This window comes from Pogoniulus pusillus, chromosome 19 (genome assembly GCF_015220805.1).
Source record: "Pogoniulus pusillus isolate bPogPus1 chromosome 19, bPogPus1.pri, whole genome shotgun sequence".
NCBI lineage: Eukaryota > Metazoa > Chordata > Aves > Piciformes > Lybiidae > Pogoniulus > Pogoniulus pusillus.
In genome coordinates, this window is record NC_087282.1 from 10,779,082 (window position 1) to 10,800,175 (window position 21,094).

General features: G+C 41.8%; 2 long non-coding RNA genes across 6 annotated transcripts in view; one reads left to right on the forward strand and one right to left on the reverse strand.

Annotated features, from left to right (window-relative positions):
- LOC135183896 (uncharacterized) overlaps positions 1-18,151 on the forward strand; it is a 70,947-nt gene extending 52,796 nt beyond the window's left edge. Inside the window, exons 2-6 of one of the 5 annotated variants that reach the window (XR_010305762.1) lie at positions 8,867-9,037; positions 11,176-11,264; positions 13,086-13,217; positions 16,720-16,800; positions 17,421-18,151. This is a non-coding gene — a long non-coding RNA (uncharacterized LOC135183896). Of the gene's footprint in view, positions 1-8,866; positions 9,038-9,633; positions 9,700-11,175; positions 11,265-13,085; positions 13,218-16,719; positions 16,801-17,420 lie in introns of those variants that run through there. The other 4 variants (XR_010305760.1, XR_010305764.1, XR_010305761.1 and 1 more) reach the window with 4 other exon arrangements.
- LOC135183897 (uncharacterized) lies at positions 16,263-20,731 on the reverse strand. The gene is made up of 2 exons (XR_010305765.1): positions 18,794-20,731; positions 16,263-16,856 (listed from the first exon to the last, which is right to left on the reverse strand). It is a non-coding gene; the product is annotated as an uncharacterized LOC135183897 (long non-coding RNA).
- Positions 20,732-21,094: the final 363 nt, after the last annotated feature.

Genomic DNA, 21,094 nt, shown 5'->3' on the forward strand with positions numbered 1-21,094 from the left:
TTAAATATTCTTCGGTACCACTGTGCCACCAGCTTTGTGCTCTTCTGCAACATTGCTCAATTGCCTGATGCTGCCCTATTTATTTGCCTAATTCTAGGTTAGTTTATGATGTTAATTCTATCCTGAGATGCTTGGATGACCTTGTTCTCTTGAACGACGTAGAGTCTTTTTTGTCTTTTTTTTGTCCCCAAATACAGTGAATAATACACATAATAATCAATTATCTTCTCAGAATTTGTCACTGATGCATTTTAATATCTCATAATGTGCCTAATACATTAAAGAATGAGATTAATATGTTGACAAGAACTATAAATGACTTTGGTATTGACCATCAGTCATTTTAATTAGCAAATCTCTGAATACACTGGAATCAATTTGTTCACCTAGAAATTAATATAGGTGCCTAGTCAGGGTGTGCTGGTAGCTTGGAAATTCTTAAAATGGCAGCATTAGCAAATGCTAAAGACAAAAATAATTGGAGCAGCTGGAGAAGGAATAGGATCTTGTTAAATGTGTTCCTGGTTTATCATCTTGTCTTTTAAAAATGTTTTCTTTGAAGTAAGATGACAGTGAAATTGGTCAGTTAGTGGGTTTGGCTTGATCATTTGTACCCGCTGAATAATTAGACAGTGAATTTTTATGACTAAAAGCTGGTAACCCAGCACATAATTCATGAAACTGTAATTGTAAATCGCTCATTCACTGATGTAATTAGTAATTGAATTTACTTCCTAGAGGCTGCTCTAATAACAATACTGCTGCCAGAACAGACAAACAACAGAAGTGGTGTCAAAGGCTGCTTGCTCTCTCATTCCTCTGGTGGAGCAGAACCTCTCCCCATAGGAATGTTTGATGTCCAGTGTTTTTAGTCTTTTGTGAGACAACAAATAGCAGTAATTGCAACAAGGACTGTTATGAGAAGAAAGAAATACTTGAGTAGCCCAAATCATTCCATGGTTCTAAGCCAAAAATGAACACCTCTTCAATTTAAAAAAGACCACAACAGTCTTTGTTTTGAAAGGAGGTGGGGGCAAAAGGCAAAGCAAAATCAATCAAACAAACAAAATCTGATGTAGTTTGGATTCAGACTTGTGACCTGAGGTGAAAATATTATCCTTCATTTATGTGAGTGGTTCATTCTGCCCCTCTGCTGCGTTCTAGTGAGACCTCACCCAGAGTACTGTGCCCAGCTTTGGAGCCGTCAATACAGGAAGAACATGAACCTGCTGGAGTGGATCCAGAGGGCCACACTCTGGGAGGGTTGGGATTCTTCAGCCTGGAGAACAGAAGGTTCAAGGGAGACCTCATAATAGCTTTTGAGTACCTGAAAGAGACCTATGGGAAAGCTGGGGAGGGACTGTTTGCAATGACAGGTGGCAAGAGGGCAGGGGGCAACTGTTTTCAACTACAGCAGGTAGATTTAGATGTCACTTTAGTAAGAAATTCTTCACAATGAAGGTAGTGAACCAGTGGAACAGGCTGCCCAGAGAGGTGGTGGAGGCCCCATTCCAGGAGACATTCAGAGCCCTGAGAAATCTGATCTAGTTAGAGATGTCCCTGCTCACTGCAGGGGTGTTGGACAAAAAGACCTTTTAGGGTCATTTCCAACCCGATGCATTCTGTGATTCACATCTCATAAGATACTTTTAACTCCCAGAAAAAAACCAACTGTGTTGTCCCTGAGATCACCCTTCATGCTGATTGTCTCCCTTCTAGTTTCTTCTGTCTCAAAATGCCTAAGGTGCAAATTGAGGAGTGGCAAAATATTTTGCTTGTAGGTGTGGTATGTGGCAAGACTTGTGATCTCAGAACTTGGTTTAGTTGAGGCTCTTGTGTAGGTCGCTTCAATCCCGAGGCTGGCTTGGAACTGTCAGTGCTTAGCAGCACCGCATGGAGCTGCCATCGCCTCTGCAAAATTGTTGTTTTCCTTTTTTCCCCTCCCTGTGTTTTGCAGTTAGAACCAAAGGAATCCTAGATGCATTCCCTGAACTTTTTGGTACCACAGAAATTAGGGGAACAGGGAAGAACTATTTCATGCCACCCAAGAACTCCTGAAGTTGTCCCTTTTGTGCAGTTTTCTGTGCGTCTCGAAAACCTCCTGTTCATCCTCGGTTCCTGCATAGAGAGTTTTTAAGATAAATTCCTTAGAAACTATGCCTGGAAAAAAAAACAGTCGTTTCTAGGTGTTAGATTGAAGTGTGTTTTATGCAAGCATCTCTGCTAAAAATACAGTCCACTTACATCTGGTTAGCTTTTTAGCAGAGAGTACCACAACCTGGTCTTCAATGCTGTCATTTTTTTCCTGCATGCTGACTAGTGAGCTATTAGTGCAGTTTCTGTGACATTTCTGTCAGCACTTTCACCAAGGTCTACTCTTCTTTCCTAGCAAAGAAGGCTCCTTTTAACTCTGCTTATGAATCCTTCTTACACCTTTTCTAATTTGTTGCTAATAATACTGACTTGAAGTGCTTCACCTCATTCTGGAAAGGTATGACAGCTCTTGAGGTTTTTTGAGATTATCTAACTAGCTCAGATTCCTTAATTTAGGAAGTTCAAAGTTTTTCATAGTGGTAGAATGGCCAATTCTGAGTACAATGGGTAAAAGAAGGAGATAATGCTATGATAATTCAATAATTTAAGTTAGACCATGCCCAGGGTGTTGAATATGTTCCGTAAGATACTTGCTTTGCTCAAGAAAGAGGGAAAGGAGCATCCTTCCACTTCCAATCTCAGCCTCTTCAAAATCTTTATCTACATGACTGGCAACTGAGCAAGTGAATGCTGCTGTATTGTGCAATCAAATGAGAAAGCATTTGTGCAAGTATCTCCATTTCTTGAAGTGTTAAAAATAACACAGACATCAAATTGCAGAGTTATCCTTTCATATCTTTCTCATCTTTGCTTCAGGTCACTCACTGATGAGCTTCCTTGGTGTATAAGTAAATTTATCTTGATGGGAGGTTTTTGCAAGTTACTTCTTCCTTCCTGAAGCTCTCTATTACATGCCCTGTGCAGTTCTTCTAACAGACAAACATTCCTAAGAACCATAGATTGACTCAGTAGAAAGAAAGCCTCTAGAAGAGACCAGGGACTTTGCATTATGGCAGAGACACAGATATATCTGAGTGATGACTGGAAGGAAGAGTTCCCATGTAAATAGAACAGCATATCAGTTTGATTAGTTTATTTTCCAAAAATACTTTTTCTGCATATTTTCATATCTAAATGTTGGGGTTTACTGACATTATCTAGGCTGATGGTTTTGATGATGCTGGTCATCATATTTTCAGGGGAAATGTACTTCCTCCTCTTTGAAAAATAGAGCAGTCAGAAGAATGTTATGAAAAATCTTGATCTGAGAATAATTGTGTCCCCAGGCTATGCCAGCCTTTGCTACACTTGAGTTCATCAACACTTCCAGTCTATAGTCACGTCTAAATAAACTTTGTCCATCACTCCATAGTCCTAGAGCAAAAGCAGAGATTTTCTGTTGCTGCTGCATCAGACTGGAGCAGAACTGCATTACTGGTACTAAAATCTGTTTTAATAGAATCACAGAATCAACCAGGTTGGAAGAGACCTCCAATATCATCCAGTCCAACCTATCATCCAGCCCAATCCAATCAACCAGACCATGGCACTAAGTGCCTCATCCAGTCTTTTTCTGAACACCTCCAGGGACGGTGACTCCAACTCCTTGGGCAGCCCATTCCAATGGCAAATCACTCTCTCAATGTCTAGTTAAAAACACAGTGGGTTCCCAGTCTGTCCTCTGCTGCTGTTGCCCCTTTTTCCTAGAAGCCTGCTTGGTTTGATGGATATCTTCATTCCCATCACTTCTTCAGGCTTCCCCTTTAGGTCTTTGCTCTCAGGACTAGTGTGCCAGCTTCTTGATTGTGGCCTCATGTGAATCTAACTGAGCTTGGGAACACCCAGGACAGTCCCCACTGTGGTCTACAGTGCAGGAACCGTTGGTATGTTGTGCAGCAAGGCCTAGTGCTAGCATGTGCATTGCCTATGCTTAGCAGACGAGGGAAGACTTGGAAGGATTTTACTGAGTGTTGGAACATTCAGGGAGAGATTGACCCCCCACATTAATCCCCAGGGTAAGAGTAGTCTGTGTACGGAATAGGTCCGAGACTGCTGTGCATTGACAGCTGTGGGAAAGAGGGCAGAAAGAGAGTGCAAGAGTTTTGAGATTGCTCTGGTTTGAGTAAGAACAGAACCAACTCTGTTAGGTGATTTTATTTGTCATTTCAGTCTCTTCTCAGTAGCTGCACTTCTTGCAATTAACAGTGTGGTTTTCCAGTTGCTACTTCTAGAAGAGCTAACACAATGTTTGCAGTTAGCACCAAAAAGGTTCTTGCTTAGTCTTGCTCTGGTGCAGACCAAGGTCACTGATAAATCTCATGTACCATGCTGTGGGTGCAAGTGAAAGGCTACAGTGGACAGGACAGGTGACCCTAAACTGACCAGCAAGGGATTCTATTCCATGACCACCATATTCAGTACACAGCTGAGGGATCATGAGGGTCAAGCCTCATTTTTCAGTGACTCGTGTTCAAAGACAAGTCTGTCCTGCCTGAGATCCTGATCCATGTGTTCCTAAATCCATTTCCAGAATCCAGCTCCTGAATCCAGTTCCTATCTGCCACTGAGTCAAGTCTGAGACTTCCCCAGTGCCTGCCATAGCATCAGTTGTGATGGTGACTAATTGTTATCAGGGATTGAGTTTAATGGCCATGGTGGTCTTTAGTTGAGGGTTGGACTTGATGATCTTAAAGGTCTTTTTCAACTGAAACAATTCTGTGGTTAGTTTGTATCAATCTATAAATATTTAATCTTATTGTTATGATTTTCATTAAAGCCATTGTAATTTTCTTTTCCAACCCATCAATTTCTCTCTCCTCTTTCTCTTTCCCTGTGGAACAGCAGATGAGTTCACAAAGACTGTCACTCATTTAGTGGCTGGCCCAGCCATAACCTTGACAGAGATTAATATTTTAAATGTTGAATGTTAGAAACCTTTCCAGAATTTGCAGTCTTAGCAGAGAAATCATGCCCTTAACTTCACAGAATGGAATAGAATAGGGAACTTAGGTGTTTAGTCTGCTACCAGGATTCATGCCCACTGGAATAAGGCAGAGTTATTGTACTGTCATTGCCCTACAACTGTTGTTTGCATTGTCATCCTAAAATATTCCATCAACTTCATGCTTATTTAAACTATCTGCATGACTGAATCAGCTCACATCATGCAAACACCTTAGATTCATTGATTTGTATTTGAGTATGACCAGAAGGATATTTATCACTGCCTTAAAGTTTGATTTAATGCCTGGAAAGTAAAGTAATGGCAAATCCAAAAATAACAAGTTTTTGCATTCCCTAAGGAGTATAATGCTGAGAAACTTACTGCAGTAGGTGGTGCTGGTGTGGGGTAGTAAGAGAAGAAAGTCCTTGAGGGCGTGGAGTGCACTGTCAGCAAGTTTGCTGAGGACACCAAGCTGGGTGGAGTGGCTGCCACACTGGAGAGTTGTGCTGCCAATCAGAAAGGCTTAGGCTGGAGAGTTAGGCAGGGAGAAATTTCATGAAGTTCAATAGAGGCAAGTGTAGAGTTGTGCACCTGGGAAAGAACAGTCCCACGTGTCAGTATAGGTTGGGGGCTGACCTGCTGGAGAGCAGTGAAGGGGAGAAGGACTTGGGAGTCCTGGTGGATGGAAAGATGGCCACCAGCCAGCTGTGCGCTCTTGTGGCAAGGAAGGCCAATGCCATTCTGAGGTGTGTTAGTAAGTCAAGGGAGGTTTTCCTTCCCTCTACTCTGCCTTGGTGAGGCCCCATATGGAGTATTGTGTGCAGTTGTGGGCCCCCCAGCTCAAGAAAGACAGAGCTGCTTGTGAGAGTCCAGCACAGATCCACAAAGATGATTACAGAAGTTGAATATCTTCTTATGAGGAGAGACTGAGGGAGCTGGGGCTTGTTAGCTTGGAGAGCAGGAGACTAAGGGGTGAGCTCATGCATGTTCATGTATATGTAAGGGGTGAGTGCCAAGAGGATGGAGCCAGCCTCTTTGCAGTGATGCCCAGTGACAGGACAAGGGGCAATGGGTGGAAGTCGAGGCATAGGAGGTTCCATGTGAACCTAAGGAAGAATTTTTTCCCCTTGAGGGTGACAGAGCACTGGAACAGGCTGCCCAGGGAGGTTGTGGAGTCTCCCTCTCTGGAGATATTCAAGAACCATCTGGATGCATTCCAGTGTGATCTGCTCTAGGTGATCCTGCTCTGGCAGGGGGGCTGGAACAGAGGTCCCTTCCAGCCCTTGACATTCTATGACTCTTGGTTACAGCAATCAAATGTATAATACTTAAAGGTAAAACCTTTCTGCAAATAGAACAACTACTTTGGGGATGCTTTTAGGTTTTGTTGTTGGGGTTTTTTGCTTTAGTTGGTTGGTTGATTTTTCTAATAACTTGTTCTAAGGCAGGCAGCAAATTGCAAGTCTACAGAGAATAACAAGTGACATTGCTACCCCCAGAGGGGCAGTAGGCAATACATGGTCTTGAGGTGTTTACCTGTTGGAATCATACCACATCAGCCTCAAAGCAACAGATTTGAAACAAACTGCTGCTGAGTTTCACAGGAGATTCTCTTAAGATTGGCAGATTCTCTCTACTTCCACAGCACCCAAATTGGAATATTTTTTAACTTGACTTCATTGCAAACAGTGTTGAGAAATAATAATGAGATTTACCTGCTTAGACAGTCTATTTGCTCATATTTCACCTAATGGTAATGAAAAATGAGTGCTATTTTCCTTACTTGTCAAGCCCAAGTTATTTAACCCTGATGAATGGAGAGTATGATAATGTAGGTAATATTTTTACAGCTGGTGATACAGACTTGTAGAAACTCTTAATTTACTGTGCAACTCCAGGACACAAATAGGGTAAGGGACACCTTTTCGTTAAAAGACAAATTCTCTTTTACTTTATAAGAACAACTTGCCTCAGAGTTTGACATCTGTAGGTAAATCCTGAAGCTACTAAGTTAGCTTGAGTTTTGAAACTTGGTTTGAGGTGTGGTTTGACCCTGCTCGTAGACAGTACAGTAAATCTTCTCTCCTTGTAGAGCTCCTACTTTGGAAGATCCTGCTATAAATGAGCAGTGCTTGCCATGCTGTGGATTGTCTGTCTGAGCTTAATGATTGTTCTCAGATGGTCAACTTTAAAACCTCTTCACAACTACTTGCATGAACTTATTTTCAACTAAAAACATGATTATGTATGACAGAACCACAGAATTTCTTAGATTGGGAAAGCCCTTCAAGCTCATCGAGTCCAATCGTGAGTTTCACACTGACAAGTCCCTGACTAAACCAAATCCCTCAGCACAACATCTAATTGCTATGAATCGCTGTGGTTGGAAAGGACCACCAGGATCAGCCAGTCCAACCTTCATCTCAGCATCCATCATCACTAGACCATAGCCTCAAGTGCCACATCCACTCTTTTTAAGCACCTCAAGGGATGATGACTCCACCACCTCCCTGGGCAGCCCATTCCAGTGCCTGACCACCTGCTCAGAAAAGAACTTCCTCCCAACATCCAACCTAAACCTCCCCTGATGCAACTTGAGGCCATTTCCTCTTGTCCTATCCTTAGTAACTGGGGAGAAGAGACCAGCTCCAGGCTCACTACAGCCTCCTTTTAGGTAGTTGTAGAGAGCAACAAGGTCCCCTCTCAGCCTTCTCTTCTCCAGACTAAACACCCCCAGCTCCCTCAGCCGCTCCTCATAGGTCATGTTTGCCTGACCTCTCCCCAGCCTCATTGCCCTTCTCTGCACCCACTGTTGATTTCCCAACTATAATGGCACACAATACGAAGATGCAAACTACTTAAGTGAGTTACTGTAGATTAAATCCACATACCCTTTAATAAATAAATCTAGCTTCAACCTTTCTACTGAAAATATCCCCATGGTTTTTGCACAGTTCACACATAAACGTCATGAAATCCATCACAATTGGAATTCTTGCTAAGCATGGATGATGATAGCCTTGGTATTTGGGAATTAGGTATGTAAGTAGCTCTGGATGCAAAGTTTGCTTAATGTCTCTCTCTATAGTTGTTTTCTTAACTACCAGCCAGGGTTAAACTTTACAAATGCAAACTAATAATTTGTTAATATAGAATTATGAGTTACTTGGGCAATTTTAATAATGGACATTTTGAGGGAGAGAATAATGATTCTGTTGAGAGAGCAATAAAACTTGTCCTATGAGCAAGTTTTCTACTTAATGAATCTCTGAAAAACCTGAAGGATAAAAAAAACACAAGAGAAGCCTACCTCTAGTGCAGATCATTGAAAGACTGACAGATGCAGAGATAAAGGGAATTAAATACAAGACAGATTAAACCTGCAAATTATTTGTGGAAAAGTATCTGAAGTAATAATGTGGATTTTTAGGAATAAAAATGATACAAAAGTACAAGGAAAAGGAATTAAGAGTTTGGGGAATAAGGTCAATGTAGCAATAAAATTAATGGAAACTGACAGGGAAAGGAGGGGAAGGCTGCAAGGAAAGATAAAACCTGGGAATAAATATGTACTAAAATGAGAAGGAAGAGGATGTCCCAAGATCAATTAACAAATACATGTACCAGTACTTAAAAAGATGATTGTGGATGTGATGCTGTTTTCATAAACAATTAGTTTTGTGTCTTGGATAGGATTTATAGTTAAGTTTTCGTTGCCTATTAAATAAAAGTAGCCTTAAGGAAACTATGCTTCCATTTTTGTGGCAATCAAAATTGACAGCCTGGTAGGCACCAAAGTGATAATTAAAACTTCATGTGTCCCCCTAGGTCATACTCCATATGAGATGAATCAAATGGAGCCCATGGTGTCTGCTACTGCTGCATGGCTTCCCTGGGCAAAAAGGCTTCACAAAAAGTGAGATGAAGCAGTCTGGCTCCATCTTGTTTTCATGGATGCTGCTAATATCCAGCTCTTCCTACAGAAGTATTTCTCAGCTGGCAAGTATATTGATAAATATCTGCTTGGGTGTAAATAGGATCCTTGTAGTCTGTCCTCCTGGTGGTGGTGGGAGTAATAGTAGCATCGTGGCCAGGATGCTGGACTGGAAAGTCATTGAAGGTCCTTTCCAACTGAAGTATTCTACTGAACATCTCTGCCCGGGGTAGATGAGTCACTGTCAGCACCTCTAAACTCTCCTCCTACTGTGTTTTCTCTTGCTGCTGTTTCTGAAACTTTCCTGCACTTTGCCACCTTCCTTTTCATTCTGTCTTAAATCTGGTTTGTGGATCTTGCTGCACCTGTTTTAATTAACCTGATTATTTTTATAATAGCAGAACATTAATTATTCTCCTCTCCATTTTCTTGGAGTGGGGAGGGGGAAGTTATATAGGGCATCTTATTTAATTAATTCAAAGGCTTTTGTGAGGATTAGTTATGTGTATCTACATGCTTCTTAGTTTTTAATTAAACTTGTCTTGCACTGTGGTGTTACCATGTAGTAATAAAACACCAACAGGTAGCAAGATGGATAACAGGTTGCTGGGTTTTTTACCAATACAGTACAAAGCTGTTGCTCTTTAGAGCTGCTTTGTAAGTACCCATGAATGTCAGCTCTCAGCCATCCACTAGACAGTGGCATTGCATCTATTTACGATGTCAGGTATGTATCTGCCAAAGGAAATATCCTCCCCCCCCACCGTGCACAGCAGGTGGGTTCTGGCTGAACAAATTGGTCCTCTTTCAGCCATTGGTAGTACTTTTTAAAAGTTACAGAATTGCTAAAGAATGACGAAGAAAACAAGAAAAGGAAGCTGGAGTAGCTTAGTGTTCTGGGCAATCAAATGCTTTCCGAGATGCTTTAGTCATGGCCATAGCATACATTTATTTACAGCTGAGCTGAGCTTTTGTCAGAGATGCTGGCAAGATTAATGAGTTTCTGAGTACATGTCACAACTGTGGTTTATAATGGCAAAACGTTTTTAATATGCTGTTAACTTGATGGGTTGGGATTTTTTTACACCTATGTACCTTTAGAACTAGGTCCATTTAAATTGTCTCAGTGTCAAAGTGTTGTGTCTTTGAGCTTATCGAGATGGTAGGAGCCGTTTGTACTGGCTGTTATGTTGCACAGGCTCAGAATTCTGACCTTTAAGTGTTTCCAGAGTATATTTGCATGATGCTGGTGATAATGTCAGGAGAGTAGAAGCTACATAAAGCTATTTAAAACTTCACATGTATAACTGCTCAGGGAACTCACACAGGAGGCTGTGGTTTCATTAATGTGGCTTTTAAAAAGAAGACAGCAACCTTACTAGGAGCACCAAGAATCTTGTGTCACTGAAAAATAAAGCATTAAGAGTTTGCTATTTTCCAGACCCATTCAAAATATTGTTAAAATTGGAAGGCATGTTAGAAATAAATGTGGGGAGCAAAACCCAGAAAGACTGAGATTTCTTTTGTTCAAAGTGAGCTACTACCAAAAGAGGGAGGGAAAAGTGCACCTGTAACGACAGTTCAGCTTGCACATGAAAATGGCAACAATCAGAGAATTGTGAGATTTTGCTTCGTGTTCCTAAAGATGCTAGCTGAAATAAATGGCTCAGTTTGTATGCATGAAGAAGCAGTTATTGGATGGAAATGGCTCTTGGTTACAATAGACCTGAGTACATGAACCAAACAATTGGCTTCTTAGAGCAGTGAGTATCACTGGCATGCAATACAGCCATCAGCAGAAGCGGGGCAAAGTTTCTGGTGAGCTGCATGCTTCTAAGAGACACTTGAACAGTTAAGGAAACCTTCCACTTGAAGTTTCCAGATGAATTTGCACTTAACTTATTCAAGGTTTGTATTACTTATGGCTCACAACAGCAGCTGAAGCATGTATTGCATGCTTTTGTTTCAATAGGTAGGAGGAGCCCCAAGTCCTAACTTCTAGCAGGAGTTTTCTTTAAACAAGCCTTTCAAACGCTTTAAAACGTCTTATTCATCATGCTGCTGTTGCTTTGCCTGGTTGCAGCATTTCTTTCCCACACTGTTTTTGTTAATGCGTGGGGTTTTTCCCATTTGTTTTTTTTGTTCTCCTTGTTACCTTTTGCATTAACTCTCTTTTGCCCCATGTCTCCTCTCATGTTTACAGTGACTCAGATCTTGTGGAAAGGGATGTGACAGTTTCCAAAAGGCACTCATAATTCATCTCTTCTCCATACCTAGCTGCAAAAACTCAGAGTGAGTATCCTGACCTCTACTCAAGCTCCTCTGTGGACAATTGCTTCTCTACAGAGTGTGCAAATAACTGGCATTTTCCAAGCTCTCCATCTCTTGCTGGCTGATTATTTGAGTGATGACTGAAAAGTGGGGTGGGGGTTGCCTATACAAATTCTGTGTAGCTAAGGAGTTTTCTGTTGTTGGGGTGGCTTGGTTGGTTTGTTTATCTCCATTTTAGATACACCTGTGTGCACAAGATCCTTATTTCATTAGGCTGTGTGTCATGGGAGAAATAATGTGGAGCTGAACCTTTGAATGTGACTGAGAGAAGCAGATGTGGAATAATCTCTCTGGCCTGTTGCAGATAAACTGGTTGTGGCAGTTGCTCTGAAAGATTAAAACACAGGAAGGGGCAGGATCACAGGATATGTTCCAAGTGATCCAGCAGGCTCAAAGAAGTTCAAGCACACAGCTTAAATACCTGATTTCTGTGGCTGAATTGTTAAGAGAGGAAAGCTTGATGTGATTATTCCTTCATACCTTTTGTGAAAGAAGAAGAACATGAAATATGTCTTCAGCAAGCAAAATACCTTGGAAGAAGAAACTAGGAACTTAGGAAAGCAAGAGAAATGGTTGGAGTCATGGGAAGTAATTTCCTGGGTGTTCTGTAAGAGCTGTGTCACTGCTGTCATGGTGGATTGGCACTACAATATTTTTCTCTCTCTCCACACAATCACTTAGGAAGTCTGTTCAGAGAAAATTATTCCTAATTACACAGACAGAGATATAAAATTTTAGAGTGGGGCACTGGGATTTAGCCATGTGACACCCATTAATGTTAATGGAACTCATGCAGCTAAATCACTCTTCACTTTTATGAAAAAGGTGTCCTAGAGAGCTGACATAAAGGCAGAGTTGTCTGTCACACAGCTGGACCATAAATCATTGCTACTATGCGTACAAGTAACATAGCAGGAGAGATGAACAATTTAGCAGAGTGACTTTTTTCTCCTCTGAGTTTGGTGGAAAGCCACGTTTTATGTACTTGCAGGCTGTAATTTTTCTAATGCTTTTTGGTAATTAGCAATTTGAGCATATTATTAATTTGGAGCAGGCCTGCTGTTGTTCCTCGTGACAGCAGAACATGTACTCCTTCAGCATCTCTGTAGTGATTGTGATTCTAAGGTAAGATGGTGAGGTTAAACAGTATTCTGCTTGATACAGAGACTTCCAGCTCCTTGCCTAACATGAATCCCTGTTCACATTACCTATCTGAGTGGCTTTTGTCCCTCTAGCATTATGGAAAATATGAGAGTTTACAGCCCAGCAGCTGTTGCATTGTGCAGTAGGGTAGATCTCAGACAGCCTACATCGCAGTAGTTAGAAATGTCTTCACTTGTGAGTGCATAGTGCAGGTATTATCCCCATACCTCACAAAACCTCTCAAAATCATAGAATCACAGAATCAAGCAGGCTGGAAGAGACCTCCAATATCATCCAGTCCAACCTATCATCCAGCCCGATCCAGTCAACCAGACCATGGCACTAAGTGCCTCAGACAGGCTTTTCTTGAACACCTCCAGGGATAGCAACTCCACCGTCTCCCTGGGCAGCCCATTCCAATGCAAATCACCCTCTCTGTCAAGAACTTCTTCCTAACATCCAGCCCAGATCTCCCACAGCACAACTTGAGATTGTGTCCCTTTGCTGTGTTGCTGGTTGCCTGGGAGAAGAGACCAACCCCCACCTGGCTACTGGGTTTTGTCAGCTTGTTGTGTTTCTAATTGGTTAAATCATTAGGCTTTAGAAAGCTTTGCTAAGTAAATTACTGTTGCATTAAAGCAGGTCTGGAGAGCAAAGGGGCTAATTCCAGGAGAAAACATGATTAGAAGATCAGTCATCTGCCTCTGCGGTGCTCCTGTTACACAGACTCGTGCAATGACATGCCCAGAACATGAGTCTACGTTGTATGAGGTTAGTCATGTCAAAGAATATGTATTGTGTCACATGAATGTACTTTGTCTTCCAACTTCTTGGTCAATTTATTTCCTAAAATCCAAGATACCCATGTGCTGGATGCACAAAGCTTCCCTTAGAGCTAAGTTACAGGTACATACACTGTCTAGAGTGAAGTAAAAATCCACGTAGCTCCCACAAGAATTGGGTCAGGCTTTGTACAACTGCTGTCTGCAGGGCTTTGATCACATTAGCAGCTGCTGCTCTCTCTTGAAGGAAGATTTCCAAATGAAACTTCTGTTGGAAGAAGTTGTGGGGTTTCGTCCTCTTTTTCAAAGAGAGGAATATGAAAAGCAAGTGGAAAACTAGCAAAAACCACAGCTAGGTCTGGATGAAGAATTCTGCCATGTTAACTTCTGAATAATGGATGAAGATTTACGTTTTGTCACGTCTGCTTGCTAAGGCCTCCAACCAAACACAAAAAAATCAACCCCTAAAAAACCAAACCACTACAAGAGCCTGATGATAGCCTTAACCCAGTTTATGTTTTATGTCTCATAGGATTCATTGAGTGCCATAAGCTTGAAACTGTTAGCTAAGCATGAAGACTTCTGACTGGTTATGATGAGTGAGAAAGATGGTCCCATGAATCGCATCCTCTGGTGTGTGTAAATACAGTGATTTACATCATGTGATGTCATCTTCATGAAAACAAGATGTAACAGAGGAATTCATTTAACAGAAGGAATATTGATAGCACATTAGGTCTGCTGACTTTGCTGACTCTATATCTCTTAATGATTTGTCAGCTGGTGATTTGGTAAACCCTAAGCCTTTTTCAGCTTGCATAATATGCTGTAATCCTTATTTCTGCTCTAGGCTATGGTGAGGCACTGAATGGCAGCAGAATTGTTTGCACTCCACTGGAAATCTTTCACTTTTGTGTCTTTCTGTTAGTGTACTGCAGCATACCTGCTTGGGAACGAGGCTCTCCACCGCTCAGGATTATTGACAGTGCTTTGCTGAGAAGTATTTTCCATATCCAAACTCTAATGTTCATTTGAATGTATTATAAATGCTATCTTATAAACTTAACTTTAATGTCAAAATCAGGTTTTCTGTTGAAAGTACTACTCTTGCCTCACCTGTTCAGCAACCTGGTAAGTCACTGGTAGGTGGATTTTATCACTCCTGTTCCATTCTTCTGTTATGATTTTTGTGGTTTGGGGGTGGATTGCTTCCTTGGTTGGTTAATAGCATCATAGAATGGTTTGGGTTGGAAGGGACCTTTAAAGATCATCTAGTTCCAGCTACCTGACCATGGTCAGGGACACTTTCCACTAGACCAAGTTGCTCAAGGGCTCACCCAACCTGGTCCTAAACACTTCCTGGGAGGGGACATCCACAGCCCTCCCTGGCCAATTGGTTAGCTCAGGTTTTTAATTGCTAGTATTATTTAAATAAATGCCTTGTCTTTGGACTAAAAACATTGTGGAAGTGAATTAAGTAGCTCCTGGAAACAAGTGCAGGAAGGGAAATCAAATAGAAGTGTTGATTTTTTTCAATTCACAGCCAACTTCCATCACTGACTCTTACTGCAGCAGATCACAAAAGCAATCAGAAAGTTCACTTCATGTATGACATCCAGCAGACTTAAACTCTTGAGTACTTCTTTAGTATAAGAAGAGATTAAAATATAAATATCAATATAATAAGACCTCTCTCTTTGGAAGATAATTCATTGCACAAAGCAGATGCTTTAACACCACATTAGAATTCTCCCTATTTGTGTTAAGTCTGAATATCTAAAATCATTACTCTAAATGCCTTTTGCTTTTTATTCCTTCCTGGTTTACTGTTATTACTACCACTTTATTACTGTGATTCATTTTTACCTTATTATTATTATTATTTAAAATTACAGAAGAGCAGTTTTCTGATTTGAAAGAAAGCAGATTTTTCATTTTGCTCTCTGAATACAGCCAGCCAGATAGAGAAAATTAGAAAGGATGAATAAAGAGGCAACTGAAACGACAAATAAACTCTACAGGTTGTTGGTTTGTGGGTTTGTTTTTTTTTTTAACTTGGATCAAAGCCAAGATGCCAGTGGTTATATTCATCCTTGACTGAGCAAGCTGCAAGAGGAGAGCCCATGCTGAGAACAGTGGTACAGACAGAACAAGCAGTACTGCAGAAACACAGCTAATTAGAATTCCTGCAGGCTTTATCAACAGGTCTGCAAAATACAATAATTAAGATTTGACTGTGAAAACATGTCACTTTGATGTTCTAGAGATGAGACAAAGTAGCTTAAAATTGCCCAGCTGAACATGATCACTTAAGATCTCTCTTTTTTTTTTTGTAGTTGTATATATAATGCGTCTGCTACTGTAGTGAATTTTGCAGTTACTGCAAAGCTAGCACTAACTCAATTTCTCAGTAAATTCTACAATAGGTGCATTTTTTTCTGCAGGCCAGTACTAAACCAGAGCTAGTTTGGTAGAAAAATACTTTAGCTTGATAGAGCAAAAAAAATGTGTATTTACCTGGAGGCATGTTTCGAGGTAGGAAAATGGTTGTGTGCGGTAGATTTGCGTAAAGACTGCCTGATATTTGTCTGGCAAATGTTCTGGGAAGATGCAGTTAATTGAGTCAGCTCTTTTGAAATGGGCAAAATCTAGTAACAGCTGAAGCTTTCGTTTTGAAGGGAGGAAATTGATGGTTAAGCTTGACAATTCCACCTGTAAATTATCGTGTTGAAAAGAAAGATGGGGGGAAAATAGACCAGCTGACAGGATGATGTGTCAGTGTCTTTAAGAAAGCCTTGTTTTATATGTAAGGATGGGGATCTGCTTGACACTGCAAAGCATTTCTAGAAAGTTCTGCCACCCTTGAAATGTTTGCAGCAAAATAATGTTGGCAGGCTCCTGTTTGGTGATTTGGTAGCTGGGTAAAGAGCGTTGATACACCTTGCACGTGTTGTTAGCGGTGTTCGTATTAGTCTCTTGATTAATAAGGCAGCTTAATTTGTTTCTGAAAACAAAACCAGGAAAATAAATTCCAAAGGGTTTTAAAAGATTACTTTATCTACAGGTTGTTACAGAAATGCATCCACGTGAATGCAGGCGTGGAGAAAAGGAAGCAACTTTGAAGGAATATTGCTTGCACCACAGTGTGTTTTCATCTGATTCATGCGAGAACCCTCTGGGTTCTTTTATTACTTCTGGTAGTTTTTGCTGTGCTTTAGATGAAGCAGGCCTAATTAGAAAAGATATTGAGAAAAACCTCCTCTCAGGGAATCTCTTCTTTTTTCCTTTCCCCTCAACTATCAGTCTTTCGGGAGGCATTATTATGCTCTCACCCTGGTAACTGGTGTGTAAGGAAGCAGCTTTACGGCTCCTACCCTGCTCTGGAGCCGCAGTGCCATCTGCTGGGACAAGCCCAGGAGAATCCTCCCCATGCCTGCTGCTCCAGTCCCGCCTGGATAGAACCTTCTGAAAAGGAACGATTCTTTTTGCAGTGGGGTGTTTCACGGTGCATGTGCAGCCGGTTTCGCTATACGGCTCATCGACACGAAGAGCGTCAATGCCACCAGCAGGAGGTCAGTACATAAACATAGCATCTCCAGACCACTAACGAATGCTTGCATTCTTCTCCCTAGGGATAAAATTCAACTGTACCTTAGAATGGTTTTATATTTAGTCATGAACTATTACACAATTAATTATTACATTATGCTTCTCCCTGATTGTTTTTTCCAGTAATATAAAATTCACCCAAAAGCTAAGGAAAACTTTCATTAAAGTGAATTAAATTCCAACGTGACAGTATCATGTTAAGCTTTGGGTGCATCTAGCAGCTTATCTTTAAACGATGACTGGAAGTAGCAGGTGCTCAGAGGAGCTTCTGTATGGACTTCTTTGGAAGCAGGCATGAAAATATTAGGGAAAATAATCTCCAGTGTTGTGCTCTTATCAGTGAAGAAAAATGAATTGCAGAACCAAATGACCTTTTATTCGTGTTGGTGTATATTTTGTTTCTGTTACTCCACTGATAAATTAGTGTATGGGGGTGGGTGAGCTGCTACTTCATCTGTTTTTTTTTTGGCAGTCATTCATCTTTGGTCTCCTAATTTTATAAAGGTACAGGTCCAAAGAAAGTTTAACTTAATAGCTGCATGTCATGTTTCAGGGAAATATGAGTGATGGTTTTTACTTGCAGGGAAATGGCAAAACACCATTTAACTTCCTTTGCACAAGGGCATGGCTGAAAGAAATAGAAATGAGGTAGACTTCCTGGAATTGATGCTCCTGTATATTTTCCTGCTACAGTTTGTTTTTCCCTAGGGAATTACATCAAATCAAGAGGAACACTGTGGAATAAATATGTGCACGTGTGGGGTGTGTGAGAGAGAACGCTTATATCACATAGCAACCATTAGATGATGCAACAAGTTGCCATCATCTTCTTGGATTCTTAATGCTACCTCTACAAAAAGATGAAGTGAAATCACAGTATTGCACAGGGAGTCTTAAGGTTAGAAGCTTTGGTGTCTAGTCCAGTTACCCTCTCAATGAAACATCACTACTGAACTGAAACTGGCTTTGGCCTTAACTTCAGAGTGAACTGAGGAACTGTTTCCTTTACCTAGACAATCTTTTCTACTTCCATTTCAGGAAGAAGGAAATTTGGGTTTGGATTAGTCTTTTTGCTTGTTTGTGCTTTTTTTGAGTAATCTGATGGCTATAACTATTTCTACACAGTGTCAAGTTAACATAGGATACTGGACTGTTGGTTTGCTTGGGTTTGGGTTATTTTGTAGTGGAATTCTTTTGGTTTGGGGTGGTTTGCTGGGGGGAAGTTCATGTGTGGTGGGATGTTTTAGTGTTTATCTTTTTAATTTACCCTCTTTGGATTTTAGTTTTCAAGAACTCAAGGTTAACCTGTTTGGAGATGTCTGTACTGTCTCCTGGTTAGTGATATTGCCACATGCAGCTTATACTATTTCCTCTTCATAAAACTTCCTTTCAGCACCCTAACTTGAAACATCAGAACTGACATTAGTCAGTGTTTAAGTAGAATGCAATAAATACTGGGGTTTTAAGTCAGTTGAAAAGCTCTCCCTGAAACTACTAATTGTTAGCCTTCTCCACTAAATATAGATCTGTCAAAGATCCTAGAATCACCCTTAAAAAAAGTTTGAAAGGTTGCTACAATCCCAACATCCTGAACAAGAAATCTTAACTTTTTCTAAGCATATGTGGCTTTACAGACTTCAGTATTTAAGCATTGTAAGCTATCACAGGTTTAATCTATTTATTCTGAGAACGCTAGAAACAAAAGGGGAATGGATTGATTTGAAGCACCAGAGCTCTCAGAACAGTCTAATTCCAAGAACCTTCTGATTCTATTAAGAGGCAGAACCCTTCACTGTACTTTGCCCACGCCGCTGCTGCAGTACCGAGAAATAACCCCGGGGTGGCAGCACTGAGCAGGGAAGGCATCGCGCCACTGGCCGTAATGCGGCTCTACGGCATGCGCTGCTCCCCAGGCAGGCTCCCTAGCAGAACTGGACCCTGTACCGCGCTACTCACCATTCAGAGTGCCAAGACAGCACAGATGGCACGGGGACAGCAGAGGCAGGCTGGTAGCATATTCCGGGTCCTCAGCTGATGGCCGCACAGCCCTGGAGAGGCCACCCCTCACGGTGCAGCAGGAACTCTGCACTCCATGCGGGCAGCACGCAGGGCTGGTATGCTGGATGGGTGCTACTGCACTGTGGCTCCTTTGGCTGCCACATTCACTTCTTTAACACAATCACTCCAACATTCACTTGCTCTAGTTTACCCCCTCCGAAGACTTCCTGGCCTATAACCCCTTTTCAGCTAGCAGCACAGCATAAATACAGTGCTACCAGGAATCCAGTCATCGTCTCACTCTGGTACCCAATCGTTTTGGCAAAGATCAAGACTACAAGGCAGCAGTTACACCAGTACCTGGACAATCAAGGTACCAGGCACCTGCCCGGTGCTACACAAGTGCCTGTGAGAGACCATCACCTGCTGAAGCTGGAGACTGGTTCCCTTGTGAAGAAGCACTGCAGAGCAGCAAGGCCCTCAGCTTTCCCTGTAGCAGGTCCTCAGAGCATGTTGCAGTGCCAGGCTTTACTGGTTAATCCAGGCAATCAAAGCTGGTCTGGAATAGGTCTTTGCACTGCAGAAATACATCTCCTATACAGCTTCAGTGCAAGAGTCCACGCTGCATGAACTATCACTGGCCTTTTCAGGGTTCTGAGAGCTGTTACACTAACGTTGCTTAAAAGAAAGTGTAATCTGAAGTTAATCCCAAGAGCAATATACACTGGGAAAAAATAAAATACTGTGCACCCAGGATACTCAACAAGAACTTAATCTCGGCTCTTCTGTGGCCACAGAGAACCTGTATGAATTGTTTTTAATCACTTGGTTTCCATGAGAGGGAAAAAACACTAACTGAAAAAACTCAGGCAGCAAAGCACAGGTTTGGCAGCTACCATCCCATTCTGCCTAGCTGGACAGCGAGAGGAGAAAAGGGCTAGCAAGTGTAGGTGAGAGGTTACAGGCAGCCTAGGGTTGCAGAGTAAGAGGGTTGGGTTGGACTGGGAAAAGGAGGGAAGGGGAAATAGACGGATGTAAGAGGCTGGTCAGAGAGAAGAAAATTCATGTGAAGAAAACTTCTCCTGTGGACAAGAGAGGTAGCAGACATGGCTTAGGGGTGTATCCGGGTAGAAATATGCAGGGTGAGAACATGGGGATGACCTAGACCCAGCAGTTAACTCACTTGGGATGATTAAGTTACACTCCTCAAAATCCCAGCCTTTCACCCCAAATTGGGATTTTTTGCTTTTCTGTACCTTTTTTCCAGAGTATTTCTGTTGTTCTGTCCACACACATGACCCACTGCAGCTTCAGCCCCTCACCTGCACCAATGTGGCTCTCACTGCTGTGTAGTCTGGGGCAGAATAACACACAGTATATGGGCAGAGCCATATTTAACACAGTGATGAGAGTGGAAGAGAGGACCAGAGCAAGAAAAAGACAGACAAGGGAGAAGAATGAGGAGCAGAGTGAGAAATAAAAGCTCAGAGAGGTCCAGAACAACTGGCACGAGGAACGCTGCAGAAAGAGATCAAGAAATGTAAGGTCAGGTCTGGGAGCAGGACACACAGATGGCAGGCAGGGGAGGGAAAAGGGAAGATACCAAGAAGGTAAAAACAAATATAGCCAGCAAGGGGCTACAGGCACAGACAGCAAAAAAAAAAAAGGGAGCAGAAAAGAGAGAGGAAAGCAGAAAGCTGCCTGGACAGGGAGGTATAGCAAGAAGCAGCAGCAAGGCAGAGAAATAAAGACAGAAAAAAAGGGGAGAGTAATCAGGACACAGGGACACTGGGAGGACAGATGGGACAGGGAGCAGGACAGAGGTGGAGAAAGACACACTGTGAGAGAAGGGAAAATGAGAAAAAAAATCAAACAGGAAAAAGGATAGGAGATGGGGGGGGGAAAGGAAGGAAGGATAAAGAGCAAGATAGACTGTGAGAGAAATACAAGTGATAGAGGTAAAAGACAGGAAGGCAGGACAAAGTGACAGACAAAAATAGTAGGGAGTATGGCACATGGAAGGGGAAAGCCCAGGATGGACTGCAGGAGAAATATATGGAGAAGGGGGGAAAAAAAGCCCAGAGTTGCAGGACACAGACCCTGAGAACAATGGAAAAAAATGAGGGGGAAGGCAAGAAGGACAGAGAAACACAGAGCAAGGGATATGGAACAGGGCAGAGACAGAGCAAGAAAGGAAAAAAAGGACTGGAGGCAGAGAATAAAGGGGACAAGGACAGGAGGCAGAGCAAAGGGATAGAA